The sequence below is a fragment of the Octodon degus genome, unplaced genomic scaffold, assembly GCF_000260255.1.
Source record: "Octodon degus isolate 3935 unplaced genomic scaffold, OctDeg1.0 scaffold00034, whole genome shotgun sequence".
NCBI classification, from domain to species: domain Eukaryota; kingdom Metazoa; phylum Chordata; class Mammalia; order Rodentia; family Octodontidae; genus Octodon; species Octodon degus.
In genome coordinates, this window is record NW_004524610.1 from 12,486,996 (window position 1) to 12,494,446 (window position 7,451).

The 7,451-nt window shown below is 43.2% G+C and overlaps 1 pseudogene; it reads left to right on the forward strand.

Annotated features, from left to right (window-relative positions):
- The first annotated feature begins 259 nt into the window (after positions 1 to 259).
- LOC101578087 lies at positions 260 to 925 on the forward strand (annotated as a pseudogene).
- Positions 926 to 7,451: the final 6,526 nt, after the last annotated feature.

The following is a 7,451-nucleotide window of genomic DNA, read 5'->3' on the forward strand; positions in this document are numbered from 1 at the left end:
GAATAACTAATAAGGTAAATAATCTGCAGCAAATACAAAACGTTTAATGGGAATGGTGATGCTAATGCAGTATTTTAAAGATTTTCACTCAGAGACCCACACATATGTTGGTTTCTTTCCTGACAGTTTGAAACTTGTATTTTTATCCCAATTTACTAGAGTTGCATGGCATGTTATGCTGGCCAGTCCAAAAGGCCATCATGATTATACTATCCTATCTCAAGTTGTTCATGGGGGAACGCCCTTCAGGGCAGCTGCCATGAACGAGTCAGTTGTCCTGTGGGTGCAATGAGCAGTAGTCAGCCTGCAAGGCCAGAGCTCTGGCCTCGGGCTCAGCACCCCAGAGAAGCGACTGTGGCTGGCCTTGGGTGGCCAGAACCTGTGGGCCAAGCTGGTCATGCTGCTCCTGCAGCTGCTCGGCAACCTGGAGGAACTGGAGACAAAACGGGTGGCGCTGAATGCCCGGGTGGAGGAGAGCTGGCTGTCGCTCCCCAAGACTCTGCGCCACAGGAGCCAAGTTGGTGCGGCCCCTGCAGCATGCCTGCCGCATGGAGCCTCGGGTCTGTGTGCAAGCTGGCGAGGACCAGGATGGACTCCAGATGTTCAGGGTGGTGAGAGCTGATGCCCAGACTCCAGAGGAAGTGGGGCCTCAAGAAGCGGGTCTGCATAGGTGAAAGGGCCCCACCAAAACTCCAGAGCCAGAGCTCTCTGCTCCGCAGGTCCCCCTGCACTGGTTTGGAATCCTAGTTCCTCGCATTTTGCAGCAGACTCAAGAAAGCTTTCCCAATGGCCTTCAGCTAGCTGCAGATACAGCAGCCTCCAGACCCACACTGACCAGGGCCAATGCCAGTTCCAGGGGCTACAGGAGAAACTCAAGCAGCTGGAGTCTGGTGCTGCCGGATCTGTGTCCAGAGGCACATGCTGAGCACCACTGCCCTGGATGTGACTGCCTTGTCTCAGGTCTTCTTTCTTCGTGGCCCCTCCTCCTACCACTGCCCCAGCTAATGCCCCTTCTGAAAATGTTTCCCACCACATGTTCTAAGTTTGCAAGGTACGAAGTTTGAAAAGGCAAACTGAGTAATACTAAAAGCCAAGTAATCCTGAAAGCTGCTTCTAGGCCCTAGTTCTCGTAGGCCCCAGGGAACAGGGAAGGGCTGCTCCTGTATCTCAATAGTAGAAGACCTCAGATGTCAGCTGTGACATGGTTCCCAGGTAATGAGACACTGTGAACAGTGCAGGCAAAGGACAAGAGGGAATGCTTCAGGATCACCAGATCATCAGAACCAACTTGGATAGACAGAACCACCTTGCATAACGGACATAGCCAGACAGGGTGATGTCAGTCAGTACAAGTACAGCCGCTGGATGTGCTGATGTGCACCTGCAGTCCCGGCTACTTCAGAGCCAAGTTAGGAAGAATTATTCACTGAGTGCTCCAGTGAGGAATCAGCCTGTGTGAAATAGTGAGGCCGCCCTATTAAACAAGAAGAGCAAGACAAAAGAAAAGCCAGATGGGTAGATGGGCAGTCCTCGACAACGTCTAAACAAGGAAATAAAAGCTCTGATGTAGGTTTTCAAAGGCACTCTGAGAAGGGACCCTGCAACTTTATAAGCCTTCCTTTATCTTTCCTGGAGTTTATCTTTCTGTCTTAGTGCACTGAAGAGCCAGTTGTGCTTCGTGCTCTGGAAACTTAGTCTTTGCTTGACTTTTCTACTGTGTTATTACCTTTGTAGCAGTTTCTGGCAGGTCTTTAATAGGTGTTACTGTAACCCCTTTTGTTTATAATGAGATGTAATAGTTTTTCCCACTTTGTTTCTTTTTTTTTCTGTATTTTAGGAAGTGTCTACAGGATGTTCAGGGTCTTACTACTAGATTGGACTTGTAGTGATTCACCTGTTTACAGCCTCCCAAGAGCTGGGACAACAGGCGTGTACCACCATGCCCAGGCTCAATTGCTGTCTCAGCGTGCTCTGGAGGGTGGGGCCAGCATGGAAGGCCTGGGGATCAAACCCACAGCCCCTGTGCCTGCTTGCAGGCGCTTTAATCCGCAAGCTATTTGGTTGGCTCTCTTGTTTTTAATGTTTAAAAATTTTCTACATTGCAAAATAAAATAGGAAAGCCTGTGTTTTCAAATAATTTTTAAAATAGAAAAATATAAAGAAAATTGTTTATGATAATAAGAAATGAAAGTAAAGTACTCTGACCAGTATAATTAGGAATATCCTTTATTCTTTAATATCAGACAGCTACAGATTAATTTCAGGTTGTGAACCTGAAAACGTATAGATTTGTTAACCATAGAGCCTTAAAAAGAGCCTAAGGAAGACCAAACCTGTGAAGGTCCAACTTCATTTGACTTGGAAGAAATCTACCCGGGACAACAAGAGCAGCCCCAACTTAACATTGTGTAAGAAAAGAAAGTATAATGACCCTAGGACCTCCTTTCATCTTCACCTCACAACTGGCTACACTGAGACCCATGTAGCAAACACTTGTAGGTGGAGGCATGAAGCCAGGGAGAACATTCTGGAAAGCGAGACTTTTCCTTTTTAGCAAATCTAGAATTGTACCTCTACTTAGATTTGTCCAAATATAAGTCTTGGCTGTAAGTAGATTATAAAGGATGTTCATCTCTTTGTCCTCTGAAGAACAAAAGAACACTGTGATGGAGGAAATGTGGTGACATCACCAATCAAAGCAAAACAATGAGCTGATTTGTGACCTGGAGCAAAACAAATGGAAGGAACACAGTGCTGACACTCTACAGTAGTTTCTAGAATAGGTATCCTATTCTTCTTGACCAAAATACTTGATAAAACTACACAAAAAGATGCTATCAAAAAGAATCCTTTCCAAGAATGCTTTGAGAAATTTCTAATTCTAGAAATATCCTCAAAAAATTGGAGTAGCAAACCAGGTGTGGCGGTGCATGCCAGTAATCCCAGCATTTGGGAGATTGAGACAGGAGGGATCGCTGTGAGTTTGAGACCAGCCTGGAGGCTACAAAAGTGAGCAAAAGACCAGCCAGGATAGCATAATGAGATGCTGTCTCAAGAAAAAAAAAAAAGAAAAATTAGCTGAGCAGAGATATTACTCAGTGGCATAAGCACCTGCCTGGCAAGTGCAAGGTTCTGAGTTTGACCACCAGTGCCACAAAAAAAAAAAAAAAAAAAGCTACAGATGGAGCACCTCAGACATTCAGCAGCACACCTAGTTTTGCTTCTCTAGGAAGAATAGGTCCACACCTCACTGTAGGTCAGTGTTCTGCACAAGCATGCACACTGGTGGCAAAAACAACTACCCCAGAGCCATGGAGGTGGTGGGTCATCATCAGAGCTTGGGCCTTCCTGACAGCTCCAAACAGGCCACCAAGAAACATGGGGACATGTTAGTGTCCTCTTTACGTCACACAACTTCACTTGTTTTTCAGAATCTATCTGCATTTCAAATTTCTGTTTTTTTTTTTAAGAAAATCCATCAAGAAAACTTAAAGAATTCAGTGGCAGTAGAACTTGACTTGTTTGAAAGTAATTCCAATCAGCTGGTTGGATGAGTAAATCTTTTCATGTCTAAAGATACCCAAAAAACAAAACAAAACAAAAAACTAGAATGGTTTTGTACAAGCAGACATGCCAGCCAAGGCTCAAAAAGGAAACACTAGACAAAGTTTTGAATTCCATGATTTGAATGCCACAGTTGTATCCCAGTGTAGGAAGGAACAACTCCCCTAGGATATCTCCGCAGGCAGACATCTCCGCACCCTTCTGCAAATCTGCTTCTCCTCCAGCAAGCAGGAGAGGAACCGTTCTCAAATTCCTGACCCAATGTCAACTCGTGGGTGTGGAGAGTTCTAGATAGGCCAGGCCTGACACAGGCCTATCCACGGCCCACAGAGCTTATGCGGTTTTTAATTTCCTGGTTACTGCAGACCTTTGAGAAGCAGTTTTCAGCAACTTCTCACTATCAAAATAAAACATAATCACATATAAAAGAAAAACAGCATTGTATCAAAATTTATTTTAGAGAATGTACTTGGTCATCTGATTCTCTGTTTTTGGGAATAACAACTTTTGCTTTCTTAAATAAGCAAGCCATAGTTCATTTTTTAAAAAATACCACATTCCCTCTTTTCTAAGAAACAAATTTTAGCACATTTGAAACAAGTCTATCAGCACTTGATATGGCAGCAAGACCTTTGTTAGTCAAAAAGACATTAAACTTGGTTCAGCTTCTAACATACAGCAACATAGAACCAAGGAAATATTTTATTCTTCCAAAACTGTGATATCACTGAGCATATTGTCTTTGTGTCACTGGTTATACATTCTATCTCTGTGAAAGAACTTCTAGTGAAATTAGTCAGTTCTACCCAAAATTTGAAGTAGAGTTGTCACTCTGATCTAGCTTTGAATCAGGAGCTTAACTTTCAATAGATCTCAATATGGTGCCAGGAAAGATGAAAAATCACCGTTCTAGAGATATTCCTGCATTTTTCTCAAATGCCTTGTGTCTCACACTAGTTGCAAGGTATTTCCTTACATCATATCCTGACTCCAAAATGCTCTACGCACCTGAAATATGCTGTGAAAATATCTGAAAAGGCTCTCTTCCTCTTCCTGCATTCTAGTTCATAACTTGGCTAGATGGGTAGCACGGCTCAGCAAACACGGCTATAATCATGACAATCGGCCTTCTGACATTTTAAAAGAGAGACTCAAAATTATAAGGTTGGGGCTGTCTATATCCAGCTCAAACTACTTTTTTTTAATAGAAGCAACTGCTAAGAAAAGAAAGGTCAGACAAGAGCCAATCAAACGGTGACAGAGCAAAGTCTGAGAAAAACATTACATCCCGACACCAGCAGACCTGCTGGCCGCAGAGAATGCTCCACTGCGGATCTCTTCAGCTCAGCCCTGGCTCGGCTGACATGTCTCAGAATGCATGTCATCTCTCCCAAACCACTCCTAAATATTGCCTCGAAAATCTCAATGCCACCCCAAACTCCTGCAAATAAATAAATCCCAGAAGAGTGGTTACAATTCAAACAGAAAAAATAAAATTCCAGTGCAAAGAGTAAAAAAATGTATCATTTCCCATCAAGTTGTCTTCTCAGTAAACAATATTTCAACTTTGCATTCTTCTTAAAAAGCGTCTAAGACCTATTCTTTCCTTTCTCAATAATAAAATTACACACTTAATATCAGATATGTTGCATTCCTGCAGGTGAAGATTAATAAGTATCAATAAACATAATAAAATTCCCCGGTCACATTGCTTCCAAGCATATGGATATGAAATACACTCACATGCTGTAGCCTAGACACATTCATAAACAACAGCTTTTATCACAAGTTGGCACAAGAGAAGCAAAGCAGAAAGCCTTGTCTTGACAAAGGTAGATTATTTCCTCAGACTTCACACACACGTTGTAACATATTGCCTCTTCCTCTTAAGCAGAAGCAGTTCTTACAAGTTCCCAGAAGGTGACTACAACTTCCATATCTGAGTTTAAATCTAACACTCTCACAGTCTGGGAAATTTATACCACTATAACTTCTCAAGGATTCAAATCAAGGCAACAGAGCCACATTTTTGGGCAAGAAAATGAGACATAGATCAGAAGTCTCCACTGTAAGTCTCCCCAGCTCAAAAGTGATATTTGTCTTAACCTTCTTGCAAAGATCATCAAAATAGTGTTGTGTTGAACAAAACAAATGCACCACTTGGAGAAAACAAAGTGAAAGGTACAGAGTTCTCTTCAATTTCATTCCTTTTAAGAAAGACTGAGGGGCTAGGGAGATGGCTCAGTAGAATAAGCGCTTCCGTGACAAGGCAAGGGCCCGAGTTCAATTCCCTCGTTCTTTTTTTTTTTGCGGAACCGGGGATTGAACTCAGGCCCTTGCACTTACCAGGGAAGCGCTTATTCCACTGAGTCATCTCCCCAGCCAAATTCCCTGATTCTGGGAAAAAAAAAAAAGACTACCTTACATTATCCTGGCAGCAGCTGGGAACATTCACATATTAGAGAAATATGAAAGGAAATTTAGTAGAGTCACCCTCAACCATTTTTAAATAACTTTTTCAAAGGTGTTAGTCCTGGGTGAAAATTCTTCCACCCCAGTGTGGATGAGGGGTATAAAACGAATCCATCCGACACTCTTGCTTGGGCCACAGAGCAAGACCTAGGCCCCAGCGATGGTCCCCATGCCTGCTTTGTGGGCACTAGCAGGCTACCTTTGTAAAAAGAACACAATTCTTGATCAGTCCATGGTGCCTGCCATTAAAGTCACAGGTGAGCTCATTCCACATGCTGGCCGTCTCCCTTCTAACAAATGCCTGGGAGAGGTTTATGCGCTTCACATACAACCAGTGCTCAACACCTTCATTTTCAGTCTGGATGGACAAATGTGTATCTGTGTATAATACCACACCTGAGATCCCAAGTGCAAAAATAAACACAGAAAAGCGTACTTCAATACTAAAGGAACAACCAAAAAGAAGTTGGTCGGTCAAAGGTCTGTTAAGGTGGGCACAATTCTGGCAGTGTACTTCTATGGTTTCTGCCAAGCTTTCTGTAGGAATCATTCATTACTTTAGAACTAGAGGGCCAGCAAGACAGCTCAGTGGACTAAGTGCCTGCTTAAGAAGGTGCAGGGGCCAGGGTTCAATCCCCAGTACCGCGTGCTGTGCCAGCCTCGCCCAATGAGCAGGCAATCCAGTCCAAGACTGGTTGGGAATGCATTTAATCCCAGCACTAGGGAGGCTGAAAACAAGAGGATCACTACAAGTCTGAGCTGGGTTGTGAGACTCTGTACCAAATATATTAAAAAACAAACAAAAACCACTAGAGAAAGTGCTGATAAACACATTTTGAGGAGAGCAGGGCTTTGGGACTTTCTACAGGACTTTAAACCAAAGACGCTAGGAATGGTCTCTGGTCAGCTGGCCACAGGAGCCAGCAAGCTTCTAGTCACAGCTCTGTGTCACTGCATAAAAGGAGTTCCAGCATTCTGTGTCACAGCAGGATGACAATGCACTCATACTGTATCATGTACACATTTTACAAAGAACTAAAAGAGTACAATTTGAAACTTCCTAAAACAAATATAAGTTGTAAGAAGGTGAACATACTGATTGCACTCATTTGACCTTTATCCACTGTGTGTGAGTATCGGTTATCACACTGTGCCCCATAAATATACAGTGACTATTTACTATCAATTGCTTAAATTTTTGAAAAGTTCTATGAGGGACGCAAGATGGTAAAGTGGAGGCAACTCATGTGGAAAAACGTGAGCTGATTCCACACCTCAGAGACTTCTTGTGCTTTGCAAGTATTCAGTCTGTGTCCCACCAGTGTGAGTAGAAAGCAGCCCAAGTTGAGCTTGAGCCAGCAGTGACATAATCAGAGCTATGTAAAGGAAGAGCGAGTGACTGGCTGTGAGGGGCA